The sequence below is a fragment of the Bombina bombina genome, chromosome 4 (genome assembly GCF_027579735.1).
Source record: "Bombina bombina isolate aBomBom1 chromosome 4, aBomBom1.pri, whole genome shotgun sequence".
In the NCBI taxonomy this organism is placed as follows: domain Eukaryota; kingdom Metazoa; phylum Chordata; class Amphibia; order Anura; family Bombinatoridae; genus Bombina; species Bombina bombina.
In genome coordinates, this window is record NC_069502.1 from 33,663,403 (window position 1) to 33,683,521 (window position 20,119).

At 49.5% G+C, this 20,119-nt stretch overlaps 1 protein-coding gene across 1 annotated transcript in view; it reads left to right on the forward strand.

Annotated features, from left to right (window-relative positions):
- Positions 1–20,119, forward strand: part of LOC128655873 (uridine-cytidine kinase-like 1) — a 226,687-nt gene that overhangs the window by 48,990 nt on the left and 157,578 nt on the right. The gene's annotated exons all lie outside the window — the stretch shown is intronic.

Here is a 20,119-nt window from a genome sequence, read left to right on the forward strand (position 1 = left end):
ACCGGGCTATTCTGTGTCACACTCAGTACAGGGCTATTCTGTGTCACACTCAGTACAGGGCTATTCTGTGTCACACTCAGTACAGGGCTATTCTGTGTCACACTCAGTACAGGGCTATTCTGTGTCACACTCAGTACAGGGCTATTCTGTGTCACACTCAGTACAGGGCTATTCTGTGTCACACTCAGTACAGGGTTATTCTGTGTCACACTCAGTACAGGGCTATTCTGTGTCACACTCAGTACAGGGCTATTCTGTGTCACACTCACACACTCAGTACAGGGCTATTCTGTGTCACACTCACACACTCAGTACAGGGCTATTCTGTGTCACACTCAGTACAGGGCTATTTGTGTCACACTCAGTACAGGGCTGTTCTGTGTCTCACACTCACACACTCAGTACAGGGCTGTTCTGTGTCTCACACTCACACACTCAGTACAGGGCTGTTCTGTGTCTCACACTCACACACTCAGTACAGGGCTGTTCTGTGTCTCACACTCACACACTCAGTACAGGGCTGTTCTGTGTCTCACACTCACTCACACACACACACACACACACACACAGTACAGGGTTATTCTGTGTCTCACACTCACACACTCAGTACAGGGCTGTTCTGTGTCTCACACTCACACACTCAGTACAGGGCTATTCTGTGTCACACTCAGTACAGGGCTATTTGTGTCACACTCAGTACAGGGCTATTCTGTGTCTCACACTCACACACTCAGTACAGGGCTGTTCTGTGTCTCACACTCACACACTCAGTACAGGGCTGTTCTGTGTCTTACACTCACACACTCAGTACAGGGCTGTTCTGTGTCTCACACTCACACACTCAGTACAGGGCTGTTCTGTGTCTCACACTCACACACTCAGTACAGGGCTGTTCTGTGTCTCACACTCACACACACACACACACACACACACACACACAGTACAGGGTTATTCTGTGTCTCACACTCAGACACTCAGTACAGGGCTGTTCTGTGTCTCACACTCACACACTCAGTACAGGGCTGTTCTGTGTCTCACACTCACACTCAGTACAGGGTTATTCTGTGTCACACACACACACACAGTATAGGGTTATTCTGTGTCACACACACACACACACACACACACTCAGTACAGGACTATTCTGTGTCACACTCACACTCAGTACAGGGCTATTCTGTGTCACACTCAGTACAGGGCTATTCTGTGTCACACTCAGTACAGGGCTATTCTGTGTCACACTCAGTACAGGGCTATTCTGTGTCACACTCAGTACAGGGCTATTCTGTGTCACACTCACACACTCTGTACAGGGCTGTTCTGTGTCACACTCACACACTCAGTACAGGGCTGTTCTGTGTCACACTCACACACTCTGTACAGGGCTGTTCTGTGTCTCACACTCACACACTCAGTACAGGGCTATTCTGTGTCACACAGACAGTACATGGCTATTCTCTGTCACTCACACTCAGTACAGGGTTATTCTGTGTCTCACACACACACACACACACACACACAGTACAGGGTTATTCTGTGTCTCACACACACACACACACACAGTACAGGGTTATTCTGTGTCACACACACACACACACACACACACACACACACACACACAGTACAGGGCTATTCTGTGTCTCACTCACACACACACTCAGTACAGGGCTATTCTGTGTCACACACACACTCAGTAGAGGGCTATGCTGTGTCACACACACACACTCAGTACAGGACTATTCTGTGTCACACTCACACTCAGTACAGGGCTATTCTGTGTCACACTCAGTACCGGGCTATTCTGTGTCACACTCAGTACAGGGCTATTCTGTGTCACACTCAGTACAGGGCTATTCTGTGTCACACTCAGTACAGGGCTATTCTGTGTCACACTCAGTACAGGGCTATTCTGTGTCACACTCAGTACAGGGCTATTCTGTGTCACACTCAGTACAGGGCTATTCTGTGTCACACTCAGTACAGGGTTATTCTGTGTCACACTCAGTACAGGGCTATTCTGTGTCACACTCAGTACAGGGCTATTCTGTGTCACACTCACACACTCAGTACAGGGCTATTCTGTGTCACACTCACACACTCAGTACAGGGCTATTCTGTGTCACACTCAGTACAGGGCTATTTGTGTCACACTCAGTACAGGGCTGTTCTGTGTCTCACACTCACACACTCAGTACAGGGCTGTTCTGTGTCTTACACTCACACACTCAGTACAGGGCTGTTCTGTGTCTCACACTCACACACTCAGTACAGGGCTGTTCTGTGTCTCACACTCACACACTCAGTACAGGGCTGTTCTGTGTCTCACACTCACACACTCAGTACAGGGCTGTTCTGTGTCTCACACTCACTCACACACACACACACACACACACACACACACACACACACACACAGTACAGGGTTATTCTGTGTCTCACACTCACACACTCAGTACAGGGCTGTTCTGTGTCTCACACTCACACACTCAGTACAGGGCTGTTCTGTGTCTCACACTCACACACTCACACACACACACACACAGTACAGGGTTATTCTGTGTCACACACACACACACACACACACACTCAGTACAGGGTTATTCTGTGTCTCACTCACACACACACTCAGTACAGGGTTATTCTGTGTCACACACACACACACACTCAGTACAGGACTATTCTGTGTCACACTCACACTCAGTACAGGGCTATTCTGTGTCACACTCGGTACAGGGCTATTCTGTGTCACACTCAGTACAGGGCTATTCTGTGTCACACTCAGTACAGGGCTATTCTGTGTCACACTCAGTACAGGGCTATTCTGTGTCACACTCAGTACAGGGCTATTCTGTGTCACACTCACACACTCTGTACAGGGCTGTTCTGTGTCACACTCACACACTCAGTACAGGGCTGTTCTGTGTCTCACACTCACACACTCAGTACAGGGCTATTCTGTGTCACACAGACAGTACATGGCTATTCTCTGTCACTCACACTCAGTACAGGGCTATTCTGTGTCTCACACACACACACTCAGTACAGGGCTATTCTGTGTCTCACACACACACACTCAGTACATGGCTATTCTTTGTCACTCACACTCAGTACAGGGTTATTCTGTGTCACACACACACACAGTACAGGGTTATTCTGTGTCACACACACACACAGTACAGGGCTATTCTGTGTCTCACTCACACACACACTCAGTACAGGGTTATTCTGTGTCACACACACACTCAGTACAGGGCTATGCTGTGTCACACACACACACTCAGTACAGGACTATTCTGTGTCACACTCACACACTCAGTACAGGACTATTCTGTGTCACACTCACACTCTGTACAGGGCTGTTCTGTGTCACACTCACACACTCAGTACAGGGCTGTTCTTTGTCACACAGACAGTACAGGGCTATTCTCTGTCACTCACACTCAGTACAGGGTTATTCTGTGTCTCACACTCAGACACTCAGTACAGGGCTGTTCTGTGTCTCACACTCACACACTCAGTACAGGGCTGTTCTGTGTCTCACACTCACACTCAGTACAGGGTTATTCTGTGTCACACACACACACACAGTATAGGGTTATTCTGTGTCACACACACACACACACACTCAGTACAGGACTATTCTGTGTCACACTCACACTCAGTACAGGGCTATTCTGTGTCACACTCGGTACAGGGCTATTCTGTGTCACACTCAGTACAGGGCTATTCTGTGTCACACTCAGTACAGGGCTATTCTGTGTCACACTCAGTACAGGGCTATTCTGTGTCACACTCACACACTCTGTACAGGGCTGTTCTGTGTCACACTCACACACTCAGTACAGGGCTGTTCTGTGTCACACTCACACACTCTGTACAGGGCTGTTCTGTGTCTCACACTCACACACTCAGTACAGGGCTATTCTGTGTCACACAGACAGTACATGGCTATTCTCTGTCACTCACACTCAGTACAGGGTTATTCTGTGTCTCACACACACACACACACAGTACAGGGTTATTCTGTGTCTCACACACACACACACACACACACACACACACACACACACACACAGTACAGGGTTATTCTGTGTCACACACACACACACACACACACACACACACACACACACACACACACACAGTACAGGGCTATTCTGTGTCTCACTCACACACACACTCAGTACAGGGCTATTCTGTGTCACACACACACTCAGTAGAGGGCTATGCTGTGTCACACACACACACTCAGTACAGGACTATTCTGTGTCACACTCACACTCAGTACAGGGCTATTCTGTGTCACACTCAGTACCGGGCTATTCTGTGTCACACTCAGTACAGGGCTATTCTGTGTCACACTCAGTACAGGGCTATTCTGTGTCACACTCAGTACAGGGCTATTCTGGGTCACACTCAGTACAGGGCTATTCTGTGTCACACTCAGTACAGGGCTATTCTGTGTCACACTCAGTACAGGGCTATTCTGTGTCACACTCAGTACAGGGCTATTCTGTGTCACACTCAGTACAGGGCTATTCTGTGTCACACTCAGTACAGGGTTATTCTGTGTCACACTCAGTACAGGGCTATTCTGTGTCACACTCAGTACAGGGCTATTCTGTGTCACACTCAGTACAGGGCTATTCTGTGTCACACTCGCACACTCAGTACAGGGCTATTCTGTGTCACACTCACACACTCAGTACAGGGCTATTCTGTGTCACACTCAGTACAGGGCTATTTGTGTCACACTCAGTACAGGGCTGTTCTGTGTCTCACACCCACACACTCAGTACAGGGCTGTTCTGTGTCTTACACTCACACACTCAGTACAGGGCTGTTCTGTGTCTCACACTCACACACTCAGTACAGGGCTGTTCTGTGTCTCACACTCACACACTCAGTACAGGGCTGTTCTGTGTCTCACACTCACACACTCAGTACAGGGCTGTTCTGTGTCTCACACTCACTCACACACACACACACACACACACACACACACACACACAGTACAGGGTTATTCTGTGTCTCACACTCACACACTCAGTACAGGGCTGTTCTGTGTCTCACACTCACACACTCAGTACAGGGCTGTTCTGTGTCTCACACTCACACACTCACACACACACACACACACACAGTACAGGGTTATTCTGTGTCACACACACACACACACACACACACACTCAGTACAGGGTTATTCTGTGTCTCACTCACACACACACTCAGTACAGGGTTATTCTGTGTCACACACACACACACACACAGTACAGGGTTATTCTGTGTCACACACACACACACACACACTCAGTACAGGACTATTCTGTGTCACACTCACACTCAGTACAGGGCTATTCTGTGTCACACTCGGTACAGGGCTATTCTGTGTCACACTCAGTACAGGGCTATTCTGTGTCACACTCAGTACAGGGCTATTCTGTGTCACACTCAGTACAGGGCTATTCTGTGTCACACTCACACACTCTGTACAGGGCTGTTCTGTGTCACACTCACACACTCAGTACAGGGCTGTTCTGTGTCTCACACTCACACACTCAGTACAGGGCTATTCTGTGTCACACAGACAGTACATGGCTATTCTCTGTCACTCACACTCAGTACAGGGCTATTCTGTGTCTCACACACACACACTCAGTACAGGGCTATTCTGTGTCTCACACACACACACTCAGTACATGGCTATTCTCTGTCACTCACACTCAGTACAGGGTTATTCTGTGTCACACACACACACAGTACAGGGTTATTCTGTGTCACACACACACACAGTACAGGGCTATTCTGTGTCTCACTCACACACACACTCAGTACAGGGTTATTCTGTGTCACACACACACTCAGTACAGGGCTATGCTGTGTCACACACACACACTCAGTACAGGACTATTCTGTGTCACACTCACACACTCAGTACAGGACTATTCTGTGTCACACTCACACTCTGTACAGGGCTGTTCTGTGTCACACTCACACACTCAGTACAGGGCTGTTCTGTGTCACACAGACAGTACAGGGCTATTCTCTGTCACTCACACTCAGTACAGGGCTATTCTGTGTCTCACACACACACACACACACACAGTACAGGGTTATTCTGTGTCACACACACACACACACACACACACAGTACAGGGTTATTCTGTGTCACACACACACACACACACACACACACACACAGTACAGGGTTATTCTGTGTCACACACACACACACACACACACACACAGTACAGGGTTATTCTGTGTCACACACACACACACACACACACACACACACACACACACACACACACACACACACACACACACAGTACAGGGTTATTCTGTGTCACACACACACACACTCACACACACAGTACAGGGTTATTCTGTGTCACACACACACACACACACACACACACACACACACACACACACACACAGTACAGGGTTATTCTGTGTCACACACACACACACACACACACACTCAGTACAGGGTTATTCTGTGTCACACACTCACTCAGTACAGGGCTATGCTGTGTCACACACACACACACTCAGTACAGGACTATTCTGTGTCACACTCACACTCAGTACAGGGCTATTCTGTGTCACACTCAGTACAGGGCTATTCTGTGTCACACACACACACAGTACAGGGTTATTCTGTGTCACACACACACACAGTACAGGGCTATTCTGTGTCTCACTCACACACACACTCAGTACAGGGTTATTCTGTGTCACACACACACTCAGTACAGGGCTATGCTGTGTCACACACACACACTCAGTACAGGGCTATGCTGTGTCACACACACACACTCAGTACAGGACTATTCTGTGTCACACTCACACACTCAGTACAGGACTATTCTGTGTCACACTCACACTCTGTACAGGGCTGTTCTGTGTCACACTCACACACTCAGTACAGGGCTGTTCTGTGTCACACAGACAGTACAGGGCTATTCTCTGTCACTCACACTCAGTACAGGGCTATTCTGTGTCTCTCACACACACACACACACACAGTACAGGGTTATTCTGTGTCACACACACACACACACACAGTACAGGGTTATTCTGTGTCACACACACACACACTCACACACACAGTACAGGGTTATTCTGTGTCACACACACACACACACACACACACACACACTCAGTACAGGGTTATTCTGTGTCACACACACACTCAGTACAGGGCTATGCTGTGTCACACACACACACACTCAGTACAGGACTATTCTGTGTCACACTCACACTCAGTACAGGGCTATTCTGTGTCACACTCAGTACAGGGCTATTCTGTGTCACACTCAGTACAGGGCTATTCTGTGTCACACTCACACACTCAGTACAGGGCTATTCTGTCTCACACTCACACACTCAGTACAGGGCTATTCTGTGTCACACTCAGTACAGGGCTATTTGTGTCACACTCAGTACAGGGCTATTCTGTGTCTCACACTCACACACTCAGTACAGGGCTGTTCTGTGTCTCACACTCACACACTCAGTACAGGGCTGTTCTGTGTCTTACACTCACACACTCAGTACAGGGCTGTTCTGTGTCTCACACTCACACACTCAGTACAGGGCTGTTCTGTGTCTCACACTCACACACTGTTACAGAAGCATTAGTTATTTTGTTGTGAAGAGCTTATTTCCCAGCAGCAATGCCTGAACCAGCAAGCCAGCGCCTAAGAAGGGCTCCAAGAAAACCGTAACAAGTATCATTTCATAAAGAGTTAACTCTTTTTTTTTTCAGCTTTTAGAAACTATTGCCTAAATACACATTTGCTGGCCTCAGCTCTAAGTTTAGGGATAACCAATCCCATTGTCTAATCACCTCTGGAGCCAGACTGCTAATTGATAAGATGAACTTGTAAACTTGTTATCTTAAGTACTGTAATCCTATTGTGGCCTGTCAAAGGACAGTGTTCTCTATCTAAATGTGTGATGGGGGATTTTGTGCTTCCCCCCCCTCTCCCCCTGGGAGTGCCCTGTGTACATGTAACCTTAATAAAAAGCAGGCTGGGCATCCCAGTCCTGAGTTCTTGTTTGACCCTCAATCGCAGCGTTGACTCGTTTTTGTGGGCAGAAGGGTATCCTAGCTGTACTGCAGCTAAGGGAGATTATTCTATATTTGCGAGACTCATATAGAATACTATGGAAAGCAGCTTCTCCCCTCTTTAGCAATAGGGATCCAGGCTACTAAGCGGTCCATCTCTCAGCGAGACTAAGGGTAACCGTAACATTTGGCGGCAGCGGCGGGATTTTCCTGGATTTCCTAGGAGAGGTACAGAACGGATGGAGAGCGCTTACGAAAAATTGAAGCGTACAACCCTAAAGGATTTACTTGAAAGCAGAGGGGGGTACGCCAGCAACCGGCCAAGGAGAGAGCTGATCGCAGAATTGACCGAACTGGATCAGAGCTTCACAATGGCGGAAACACCGACCACGATTAGTGACGAAAAAACCAGGATTGTTCGGGAAAGGCTCTCATTATACGGGCCGAACCCCTCCATGGAATTGGTACAGCAGTTGATGGCGGAGGCGGACGAGGATATACGAGAGACTCGAGCCCACGAACTCAACCTAGCGAACGCACACCGCAATGCTGAAGCCCCGCAGGTAATCATCCCTGTCGAAAATGCTGGGAGGCCCAAGATACCCTATGCGGCATTTCGACCCTTCCTAGAGAGCGAGACAGGGATTGATGAATATTTGGCGGACTTCGAAAGGCAATGTGCCCTGCACCAGATTCCCAACAGAGAGTGGCCCACGATATTGTCTGGGAAACTATCCGGGCGAGCCCTGGAAGCCTTTCGTACTCTGGGTGCTGAGGAAGTGACACAGTATGAGCTAGTTAAGGAGACACTGTTGCAACGGTACGCTGTAACTCCGGACACGTATCGCCGACAGTTTCGGGGCACGGAAAAGAAGCCTAACGATACCCATATGGAATGGGCGCACCGAATGCGGAGAGCGGCAAATCACTGGCTGAGCGGAAGTAAAGCGGTGACTGGGGAGGAAATTTTACAATTGTTTCTCTTAGAACATTTTTATAATGGCATGGAACAGCAAGGGAAGGAATGGCTGCGAGACAGGCGGCCTTCTACCTTAGAAGAAGCAGCCAAATTGGCCGATGAACATTATGACTCCCGTCTTCACGAACCCATGAACTACCGAGCTCCAGCACGGATCGAACCCAGAGAGGTTTACCGTGCACCCCCTCGTGCTGAATTCCGAGCCCCGGTGCCCACAGGGCCCGTCCGACACTCAGGACCACCCAATAACAGCTCTGAGCGTCCCAGACCGACTTGCCACCGATGCAAGCAACCAGGGCATTTCATGGCTAGCTGCCCCCTTAATACGCACCAGACACCCAGGAATTACAATTACCCCTCTGGGTCCTATCGTCCGGCCCGGGCCCTGTGTGTTAACCAAGAGGCCCCTATGGAGGGATATGTGGGGCCGCTTCACGAGGCAGACCCTGTATATGCTGCCTCAGATAACCGCCAGCACCATCGGCAGAGGGTATGGCTCGAGGGGCGATCTACCGAGGGATTGCGAGACACAGGGGCTACTATCACGCTGGTACAGAGTCATTTGGTGCCAGAGCACAAGCGATCCGGACAGACTGTGGCCGTTAGAGTGGCGGGGGGGGATGTGTACAAAATTCCAACAGCTAAAGTGCATCTTGATTGGGGAGCGGGGAAGGGGGCTGTGAACGTGGGCCTAATGGATAATTTACCTGCCGAAGTACTACTGGGCAACGATTTGGGCCCCATGACTTCTGCCTATGCTCCAGTATGCAACAACGAGGCGGACCCAGTGACTACACGGGCCCAAGCCCGGACGGAGCGAGAGCTCTCACCAGTGCGGGAGACACAGGTAAGACCTACCCCGACCTTGCCTGACAGGTTAGGCCCCATACCCTGGGACACCCCAGATGCTTTCGAGGCAGAGTCTAAGACTGACCCGACCTTACAAAAGTACCGGGAACGAGCAGAAACCGGAGGGGGCGGGGCAGATAACGAAACATTCTTATGGGAAAAAGGGAAACTATACCGCTGGACAGAGAAAAGGGGACAGCGTAGGCGACAGCTGGTAGTGCCCCACAAATACCGTCAAGAAATCCTCAAAATAGGCCACGACATCCCCTTAGCAGGCCACCTAGCCGTTACCCGTACCCTACACCGCATTACTCACACGTTCTTTTGGCCAGGGGTGCACGCTGACGTTAGAACTTACTGTAACACCTGCGATGTGTGTCAACGAGTAGGAAGGCGAGGCGATCACCCTAAAGCCCAGCTAGTAAATATGCCCATTGTAGAGGAACCCTTCAGCCGGGTTGCTATTGACCTAGTGGGACCACTGGCTACCCTTAGTCCCTCCGGTAAGCGATACATTCTTACTGTAGTGGACTACGCTACCAGGTACCCAGAGGCTGTCGCCCTATCCAACATACAAGCGGATACGGTAGCGAATGCACTAGTACAGGTGTTCTCCCGGGTAGGATTTCCAAAAGAAATCCTATCCGACCGAGGCACCCAATTTACGGCTGAATTGACCCAACAACTCTGGCAGGTTTGCAAAATTAAGTCCCTCCTGAGCTCCCCATACCACCCCCAGACGAACGGGCTGTGTGAGAGGTTCAATGGGACCCTCAAGCAAATGCTCAAGACGTTCACTCAGGAATACCGAGACTGGGAACGCTTCCTGCCGCACCTCCTATTTGCTTATCGGGAGGTGCCCCAGGAAACGACAGGGTTCTCTCCCTTCGAGTTGCTCTACGGAAGAAAGGTACGGGGACCCCTAAACCTGATCCGGGAGCACTGGGAGGGAGAGATGGAGGCTGACGGTGTCCCAATTGTGCCATACGTGCTGGAACTCAGGGACCGAATGGAGCAATTAGCCAAATCTGTGCGGGCTAATCTCCAGTTGGCCCAGAGAAGACAGAAAGTATGGTACGATCGGGGGGCCCGAAAGAGAATCTTCACCATAGGACAAAAGGTGTTAGTACTTAAGCCGGTGAAGACAGACAAATTGCAGGCGTCCTGGCAGGGTCCCTACCAGATCGTAGAGAAAAGGGGAGACACCACTTATGTGATAGCTAGCTGCCACGACAACAATCTTAGAAAGACATTCCATGTAAACATGCTCAAGGAATATTTTGAGCGACCAGAGAACGTGACGGCCGTATGTTGTTCCCCTCAGGAAGACCCCGACAGTTTACCCATTCCAGACCTATTAGAAAAGAGCCTCCCCACAGGTATAGTGGCGCAGGTTCAGATAGGGGACCGACTTAGCCCCACTGAAAGGGAGCAGCTCAACCAACTCCTCCAGTCCAAACACCTCACCTTCTCCCCGAAGCCAGGGTACACTACTTTAACCACCCACCAGGTAGATACTCCGGGACAAGCTCCCTTGCGCCAGGCTCCATACCGAATCCCCGAAGCAGTTAGGACAGGAATGAAGAAGGAGATCGATGAGATGCTCCAGCTCAGGGTAATTGAGCCCTCCGATAGTCCCTGGGCCTCCCCAGTTGTCTTGGTGCCCAAGAAAGATGGGACCACCCGGTTCTGCGTAGACTATCGGAGGCTCAATGAAAATACCGTGACGGACGCTTACCCTATGCCCAGGGTAGACGAGCTACTCGATCGTATAGCCAGGGGAAATTACCTGACCACTATTGACCTCTGCAAAGGTTACTGGCAGATTCCCCTGGCCCCGGAGGCTATCCCCAAGTCGGCATTCGTCACCCCATTCGGCTTATATCAGTTTAGGGTAATGCCGTTTGGGATGAAGAATGCCCCAGCTACATTCCAGCGCTTGGTGGATAGGCTCCTGGATGGCTTCCAGAGTTTTGCTTGCGCCTACCTGGACGACATAGCGATCCACAGTGAGTCCTGGGAGGACCACTTAGCTCATGTGGGAATGGTTCTGGATCAGATCCGGGCTGCTGGCCTGACTCTGAAGCCAGAAAAATGCCACTTTGGGATGGCCGAGGTACAGTACCTGGGTCACCGGGTGGGGTGTGGAAAGCAGAGACCAGAGCCGGCCAAAATAGAAGCTGTCGCCAATTGGCCCACCCCCATCACTAAGACTCAGGTCCTAGCCTTCCTGGGCACGGCAGGGTACTATAGACGGTTCGTACCAGACTACAGCACACTTGCCAAACCCCTGACTGACTTGACCAAGAAGAACTTACCTCGACAGGTCCTGTGGTCTCCCCACTGTGAAACGGCTTTCCAGGCTCTCAAAAATGCTCTAATTAACGCTCCTGTCTTGGCGGCCCCAGCCCTCAACAAACGTTTTATCGTCCATACAGATGCTTCCATGTTCGGGCTGGGAGCCGTCCTCAGCCAAGTAGGCGAAGATGGAGGGGAGCATCCAGTTGCCTACATCAGCCGGAAGCTCCTGCCCCGCGAAGTCAGCTATGCAGCGGTCGAAAAGGAGTGTTTGGCTTTGGTGTGGGCATTAAAGAAATTGACTCCCTATTTATATGGTCAGGAGTTCACTCTGGTCACCGACCATAACCCGTTGGTGTGGCTGAACCGGGTCTCTGGAGATAACGGCAGGCTATTACGTTGGAGCTTATCGTTGCAACCCTTCAATTTCACCATTACTTACAGACCTGGGAAACAGAATGGCAACGCCGACGGGTTGTCCAGACAAACCGACCTCAGCCCCGCATAACCAGCGGTCTGGACAGCCTTAGTCTGCCCCGAAAAGGGGTCAGACCGTGTCTGCCAGAGTGTTCCACAGAAAGGGAGCACTGTTACAGAAGCATTAGTTATTTTGTTGTGAAGAGCTTATTTCCCAGCAGCAATGCCTGAACCAGCAAGCCAGCGCCTAAGAAGGGCTCCAAGAAAACCGTAACAAGTATCATTTCATAAAGAGTTAACTCTTTTTTTTTTTCAGCTTTTAGAAACTATTGTCTAATCACCTCTGGAGCCAGACTGCTAATTGATAAGATGAACTTGTAAACTTGTTATCTTAAGTACTGTAATCCTATTGTGGCCTGTCAAAGGACAGTGTTCTCTATCTAAATGTGTGATGGGGGATTTTGTGCTTCCCCCCCTCTCCCCCTGGGAGTGCCCTGTGTACATGTAACCTTAATAAAAAGCAGGCTGGGCATCCCAGTCCTGAGTTCTTGTTTGACCCTCAATCGCAGCGTTGACTCGTTTTTGTGGGCAGAAGGGTATCCTAGCTGTACTGCAGCTAAGGGAGATTATTCTATATTTGCGAGACTCATAAAGAATACTATGGAAAGCAGCTTCTCCCCTCTTTAGCAATAGGGATCCAGGCTACTAAGCGGTCCATCTCTCAGCGAGACTAAGGGTAACCGTAACACACACTCAGTACAGGGCTGTTCTGTGTCTCACACTCACACACACACACACACACACACACACACAGTACAGGGTTATTCTGTGTCTCACACTCACACACTCAGTACAGGGCTGTTCTGTGTCTCACACTCACACACTCAGTACAGGGCTGTTCTGTGTCTCACACTCACACACTCTCACACACACACACACACACACACACACACACACACACACACACACAGTACAGGGTTATTCTGTGTCACACACACACACACACACACACTCAGTACAGGGTTATTCTGTGTCTCACTCACACACACACTCAGTACAGGGTTATTCTGTGTCACACACACACACACACACACACACACACACACACAGTACAGGGTTATTCTGTGTCACACACACACACACACACAATCAGTACAGGACTATTCTGTGTCACACTCAGTACAGGGCTATTCTGTGTCACACTCGGTACAGGGCTATTCTGTGTCACACTCAGTACAGGGCTATTCTGTGTCACACTCAGTACAGGGCTATTCTGTGTCACACTCACACACTCTGTACAGGGCTGTTCTGTGTCACACTCACACACTCAGTACAGGGCTGTTCTGTGTCTCACACTCACACACTCAGTACAGGGCTATTCTGTGTCACACAGACAGTACATGGCTATTCTCTGTCACTCACACTCAGTACAGGGCTATTCTGTGTCTCACACACACACACTCAGTACAGGGCTATTCTGTGTCACACAGACAGTACATGGCTATTCTCTGTCACTCACACACAGTACAGGGTTATTCTGTGTCACACACACACACAGTACAGGGCTATTCTGTGTCTCACTCACACACACACTCAGTACAGGGTTATTCTGTGTCACACACACACTCAGTACAGGGCTATGCTGTGTCACACACACACACTCAGTACAGGACTATTCTGTGTCACACTCACACTCAGTACAGGGCTATTCTGTGTCACACTCACACACTCAGTACAGGACTATTCTGTGTCACACTCACACTCTGTACAGGGCTGTTCTGTGTCACACTCACACACTCAGTACAGGGCTGTTCTGTGTCTCACACTCACACACTCAGTACAGGGCTATTCTGTGTCACACAGACAGTACAGGGCTATTCTCTGTCACTCACACTCAGTACAGGGCTATTCTGTGTCTCACACACACACACACACACAGTACAGGGTTATTCTGTGTCTCTCACACACACACACACACACACACACACAGTACAGGGTTATTCTGTGTCACACACACACACACACACAGTACAGGGTTATTCTGTGTCACACACACACACACACACACACACACACACACACACACACACACACACACACACACACACAGTACAGGGTTATTCTGTGTCACACACACACACACACACACACACACACAGTACAGGGTTATTCTGTGTCACACACACACACACACACTCAGTACAGGGTTATTCTGTGTCACACACACACTCAGTACAGGGCTATGCTGTGTCACACACACACACACACTCAGTACAGGACTATTCTGTGTCACACTCACACTCAGTACAGGGCTATTCTGTGTCACACTCAGTACAGGGCTATTCTGTGTCACACTCAGTACAGGGCTATTCTGTGTCACACTCACACACTCAGTACAGGGCTGTTCTGTGTCACACTCACACACTCAGTACAGGGCTGTTCTGTGTCACACTCACACACTCAGTACAGGGCTGTTCTGTGTCTCACACTCACACACTCAGTACAGGGCTGTTCTGTGTCACACTCACACACTCAGTACAGGGCTGTTCTGTGTCTCACACTCACACACTCAGTACAGGGCTGTTCTGTGTCTCACACTCACACACTCAGTACAGGGCTGTTCTGTGTCTCACACTCGCACACTCAGTACAGGGCTGTTGTGTGTCTCACACTCGCACACTCAGTACAGGGCTGTTGTGTGTCTCACACTCACACACTCAGTACAGGGCTATTCTGTGTCACACTCAGTACAGGGCTATTTGTGTCACACTCAGTACAGGGCTATTCTGTGTCTCACACTCACACACTCAGTACAGGGCTGTTCTGTGTCTCACACTCACACACTCAGTACAGGGCTGTTCTGTGTCTTACACTCACACACTCAGTACAGGGCTGTTCTGTGTCTCACACTCGCACACTCAGTACAGGGCTGTTGTGTGTCTCACACTCGCACACTCAGTACAGGGCTGTTGTGTGTCTCACACTCACACACTCAGTACAGGGCTATTCTGTGTCACACTCAGTACAGGGCTATTTGTGTCACACTCAGTACAGGGCTATTTGTGTCACACTCAGTACAGGGCTATTCTGTGTCTCACACTCACACACTCAGTACAGGGCTGTTCTGTGTCTCACACTCACACACTCAGTACAGGGCTGTTCTGTGTCTTACACTCACACACTCAGTACAGGGCTGTTCTGTGTCTCACACTCACACACTCAGTACAGGGCTGTTCTGTGTCTCACACTCACACACTCAGTACAGGGCTGTTCTGTGTCTCACACTTACTCACACACACACACACACACACACACACACACACACACACACACACACACACACACACACACACACACACAGTACAGGGTTATTCTGTGTCTCACACTCAGACACTCAGTACAGGGCTGTTCTGTGTCTCACACTCACACACTCAGTACAGGGCTGTTCTGTGTCTCACACTCACACTCAGTACAGGGTTATTCTGTGTCACACACACACACACACACAGTACAGGGTTATTCTGTGTCACACACACACACACACACACACACACACACAGAGTACAGGGTTATTCTGTGTCTCACTCACACACACACACACACACACACACACACAGTACAGGGTTATTCTGTGTCTCACTCACACACACACACACACACACACACACACACACACTCAGTACAGGACTATTCTGTGTCACACTCACACTCAGTACAGGGCTATTCTGTGTCACACTCGGTACAGGGCTATTCTGTGTCACACTCAGTACAGGGCTATTCTGTGTCACACTCAGTACAGGGCTATTCTGTGTCACACTCACACACTCTGTACAGGGCTGTTCTGTGTCACACTCACACACTCTGTACAGGGCTATTCTGTGTCACACTCACACACTCTGTACAGGGCTATTCTGTGTCTCACACTCACACACTCTGTACAGGGCTATTCTGTGTCTCACACTCACACACTCAGTACAGGGCTATTCTGTGTCTCACACTCACACACTCAGTACAGGGCTGTTCTGTGTCTCACACTCACACACTCAGTACAGGGCTATTCTGTGTCTCACACTCACACACTCAGTACAGGGCTGTTCTGTGTCTCACACTCACACACTCAGTACAGGGCTATTCTGTGTCTCACACTCACACACTCAGTACAGGGCTATTCTGTGTCACACTCACACACTCTGTACAGGGCTATTCTGTGTCTCACACTCACACACTCAGTACAGGGCTGTTCTGTGTCTCACACTCACACACTCAGTACAGGGCTATTCTGTGTCACACAGACAGTACATGGCTATTCTCTGTCACTCACACTCGGTACAGGGCTATTCTGTGTCACACTCAGTACAGGGCTATTCTGTGTCACACTCAGTACAGGGCTATTCTGTGTCACACTCACACACTCTGTACAGGGCTGTTCTGTGTCACACTCACACACTCAGTACAGGGTTATTCTGTGTCACACACACACACACACACACACACACACACAGTACAGGGTTATTCTGTGTCACACACACACACACACACACACACACAGTACAGGGCTATTCTGTGTCTCACTCACACACACACTCAGTACAGGGCTATTCTGTGTCACACACACACTCAGTAGAGGGCTATGCTGTGTCACACACACACACTCAGTACAGGACTATTCTGTGTCACACTCACACTCAGTACAGGGCTATTCTGTGTCACACTCAGTACAGGGCTATTCTGTGTCACACTCAGTACAGGGCTATTCTGTGTCACACTCAGTACAGGGCTATTCTGTGTCACACTCAGTACAGGGCTATTCTGTGTCACACTCAGTACAGGGCTATTCTGTGTCACACTCAGTACAGGGCTATTCTGTGTCACACTCAGTACAGGGCTATTCTGTGTCACACTCAGTACAGGGTTATTCTGTGTCACACTCAGTACAGGGCTATTCTGTGTCACACTCAGTACAGGGCTATTCTGTGTCACACTCACACACTCAGTACAGGGCTATTCTGTCTCACACTCACACACTCAGTACAGGGCTATTCTGTGTCACACTCAGTACAGGGCTATTCTGTGTCACACTCAGTACAGGGCTATTCTGTGTCACACTCAGTACAGGGCTGTTCTGTGTCACACTCACACACTCAGTACAGGGCTGTTCTGTGTCACACTCACACACTCAGTACAGGGCTGTTCTGTGTCACACTCACACACTCAGTACAGGGCTGTTCTGTGTCACACTCACACACTCAGTACAGGGCTGTTCTGTGTCACACTCACACACTCAGTACAGGGCTGTTCTGTGTCTCACACACTCAGTACAGGGCTGTTCTGTGTCTCACACACTCAGTACAGGGCTGTTCTGTGTCACACTCACACACTCAGTACAGGGCTATTTTTTGTCACACACACACTCACACTCAGTACAGGGCTGTTCTGTGTCACACTCACACACTCAGTACAGGGCTGTTCTGTGTCACACACACACTCAGTACAGGGCTATTTTTTGTCACACACACACTCACACTCAGTACAGGGCTGTTCTGTGTCACACTCACACACTCAGTACAGGGCTGTTCTGTGTCTCACACTCACACACTCAGTACAGGGCTGTTCTGTGTCACACTCACACACTCAGTACAGGGCTGTTCTGTGTCTCACACTCACACACTCAGTACAGGGCTATTCTGTGTCACACTCAGTACAGGGCTATTTGTGTCACACTCAGTACAGGGCTGTTCTGTGTCTCACACTCACACACTCAGTACAGGGCTGTTCTGTGTCTCACACTCACACACTCAGTACAGGGCTGTTCTGTGTCTCACACACACACTCAGTACAGGGCTGTTCTGTGTCTCACACTCACACTCAGTACAGGGCTGTTCTGTGTCTCACACTCACACTCAGTACAGGGCTGTTCTGTGTCTCACACTCACACACTCAGTACAGGGCTGTTCTGTGTCTCACTCACACACTCAGTACAGGGCTGTTCTGTGTCTCACACTCACACACTCAGTACAGGGCTGTTCTGTGTCACACACTCACACACTCAGTACAGGGCTGTTCTGTGTCTCACACTCACACTCAGTACAGGGCTGTTCTGTGTCTCACTCACACACTCAGTACAGGGCTGTTCTGTGTCTCACACTCACACACTCAGTACAGGGCTGTTCTGTGTCACACACTCACACACTCAGTACAGGGCTGTTCTGTGTCTCACACTCACACTCAGTACAGGGCTGTTCTGTGTCACACTCACACACTCAGTACAGGGCTGTGCTGTGTCACACACTCACACACTCAGTACAGGGCTGTTCTGTGTCACACACTCACACACTCAGTACAGGGCTGTTCTGTGTCACACTCACACTCAGTACAGGGCTATTATGTGTCACACTCACACTCAGTACAGGGCTATTATGTGTCACACTCACACTCAGTACAGGGCTATTATGTGTCACACTCACACTCAGTACAGGGCTATTATGTGTCACACTCACACTCAGTACAGGGCTATTATGTGTCACACTCACACTCAGTACAGGGCTATTATGTGTCACACTCACACTCAGTACAGGGCTATTATGTGTCACACTCACACACTCAATACAGGGCTATTATGTGTCACACTCACACTCAGTACAGGGCTATTATGTGTCACACTCACACTCAGTACAGGGCTATTATGTGTCACACTCACACTCAGTACAGGGCTATTATGTGTCACACTCACACTCAGTACAGGGCTATTATGTGTCACACTCACACTCAGTACAGGGCTGTTCTGTGTCACACTCACACACTCAATACAGGGCTATTATGTATCACACTCACACTCAGTACAGGGCTATTATGTGTCACACACACACACACACACACACACACACACACACAGTACAGGGCTATTCTGTGTCACACACACACACACACACTCAGTACAGGGCTATTATGTGTCACACTCACACTCAATACAGGGCTATTATGTGTCACACTCACACTCAGTACAGGGCTATTATGTGTCACACTCACACTCAGTACAGGGCTATTATGTGTCACACACACACACACACACACACACAGTACAGGGCTATTCTGTGTCACACACACACACACTCAGTACAGGGCTATTATGTGTCACACTCACACTCAGTACAGGGCTATTATGTGTCACACTCACACTCAGTACAGGGCTATTATGTGTCACACACACACACACACACACACACACAGTACAGGGCTATTCTGTGTCACACACACACACACTCAGTACAGGGCTATTATGTGTCACACTCACACTCAGTACAGGGCTATTATGTGTCACACACACACACACACACACACACACACACACACACACACACACACACACACAGTACAGGGCTATTCTGTGTCACACACACACACACACACTCAGTACAGGGCTATTATGTGTCACACTCACACTCAGTACAGGGCTATTATGTGTCACACTCACACTCAGTACAGGGCTATTATGTGTCA